Source organism: Hevea brasiliensis, chromosome 7 (assembly GCF_030052815.1).
Source record: "Hevea brasiliensis isolate MT/VB/25A 57/8 chromosome 7, ASM3005281v1, whole genome shotgun sequence".
Taxonomy (NCBI): domain Eukaryota; kingdom Viridiplantae; phylum Streptophyta; class Magnoliopsida; order Malpighiales; family Euphorbiaceae; genus Hevea; species Hevea brasiliensis.
In genome coordinates this window covers 27848519-27850577 of record NC_079499.1, presented here as the reverse complement: position 1 = coordinate 27850577, position 2059 = coordinate 27848519, and the positions used below count along the sequence as shown (strand labels likewise).

The following is a 2059-nucleotide window of genomic DNA, read 5'->3' as shown; positions in this document are numbered from 1 at the left end:
TGTGAGCTGATCAAACTGGGCATTTATCATGCTTAGGGCATCTACTTTCAGGACCCCTGTAGTTCTTCTCGCATTTCCTCTTTCATTTGACCACTCATAATTATGGTATGCAACCCTTTCTAGAAGTTCAAGTGCTTGTGGCACTATTTTTTCCATTAGATCACCCTCTGCAGCTAAATCAACTATACTCCTTGTAGAGGCTAGTAATCCATTATAGAAATTTTGCACCAATAGCCAATCTTCTATGCCATGGTGTGGACATTCCCTCTGTAGGTCTTGATATCTTTCCCATGTGTCATAAAGTGATTCTCCTTCCTTTTGTCTGAAGGTATTGAGCTCAAGCCTTAGCTTTGCAATCTTTGCAGGTGGAAAATACCTTGCTAGAAAATCTTGAGAGAGGTTTTCCCAGGTAGTGAATGTTCCAGCCAGTTGAGAAAGTAACCACTTCCTTGCTCTGTCCCGAAGGGAGAATGGGAATGCTCTGAGTCTTATTGCTTGATCAGACACTCCATTTATCTTGAATGTATCACATAGGGAAAGAAAGCACTAGAGGTGATAGTGTGGGTCTTCTGTTAGTGAACTTGCAAACTGGGTTTGTTGAATCATTTGGAGCCATGCTGGTTTTAATTCAATGTTGTTGGTTTCCACTGTGGGTCTAGTGACACTGGGCTGAAATCCTTGGACAGATGGAGCTCTGTAATCTCTAAAGAGTCTTGGTCTGTCATTATTATCGGCCATGGATGGGATTTCGGGATCTCCTTAACCGTGCTCTTGATGTTTCCTTTCCCTTCTGATGGCTTTCAGAGTTTTTGTCTATTTTTGGATCACAGTCAAGATTTCTTCTGCCTTTGTTCTAGTCATATACCAGATCGGGCACCTGAGAGAAAAGAGAAGAAATACAACCAGTAAAATAAAATTAAATAATAAATATAATTGCCTAAATCAGCTAAATCGCCTATCGCTTGATATTACTAAAACCAAAATTCCCCGGCAACGACGCCAAAAACTTGTTTTGCTATTTTGCAATTACCGTAAGTGCACATATCACTAACAAGTAATAAAGTGATAAGTAGAGTATCATTCTCACGAGGAATTTTGTTTAGCAAGTACCAATCTACACAAAAATCTTGACTGTCTAGGCTATTGAATACTTAGGGAATGAAGTTTGTTAACTTTTAAATACTTAAATGGTAAACTTAAAATGAAATGGTTTATTTGAAGCAATTCTGGAATTAAGATTTCACACTTGAATCATACTAGGGATGTTATCTCGTTTATTTACTGAATTGAGGATCATTTTCCTTGATGGAAATCAGTCCTATGCTATCCTAGATCATCTCTCAAGGCATCTAGGGTGTATTCTAATTAACTCGAACCCTACTTTCGTGGTGATCAAATCAATTAAAATCCTTTAAGACCTTTGACCAATTTGAATGTTCCACAAAGGTATCAGCCTATGTCTAGGTTAGAATTCCTAGGTTTAAGATCTTGATTTTCTAATATTAATCTTCACTTTTCAGTTCTTCAATTAACATCTATAATCATAACTAAGTGGGTGCCAGCACATAGCTTGCATTAAGATCACAAGAAATTAAATCAAGAAACAAATACCAAATCCAATAAATAAAACTCAATGTTCATCCAGAATAATAATTATAAGAGCTACTCTCCCAAATCCAGAATAAGAAAACTACTCACTCATGGTGAGTTCAGCAAATGTCATGATAAAAAGTAAAAACAGTAAGAAGAGAGTTATGCAAAAGAAATAAAGTAATAAAATTATGTTTAAGGAGATGAAACGAAGAAACCAAAGAGAGTTTCATCTTTGATCTTGTGGAGCTTCAACTGAAAGACTTCTTTTGCTACTGATGTAGAGCACAACAACAGTAACCTTCACCAGCATTCCCGACGACAGTGGCCGACCTCTCTTCTTGGTGTTTTCTTCTCTATTTATATTGGTTTCTCCAGGGTTAGGCCATTTTGATTCCAAAACGCTTTAGGAGTCTCGTTCGAATCAGAAAACAGGAGGGGAATTCGAGTCAGAAAACAGGAGGGGAAT

The 2059-nt window shown here is 37.4% G+C and overlaps 1 non-coding gene across 1 annotated transcript; it reads left to right on the top strand.

Moving 5' to 3' along the window:
- Positions 1 to 244: 244 nt before the first annotated feature.
- On the top strand, positions 245 to 351 carry LOC131181892 (small nucleolar RNA R71). Its single transcript, XR_009150366.1, has one exon. It is a non-coding gene; the product is annotated as a small nucleolar RNA R71 (small nucleolar RNA).
- Positions 352 to 2059: the final 1708 nt, after the last annotated feature.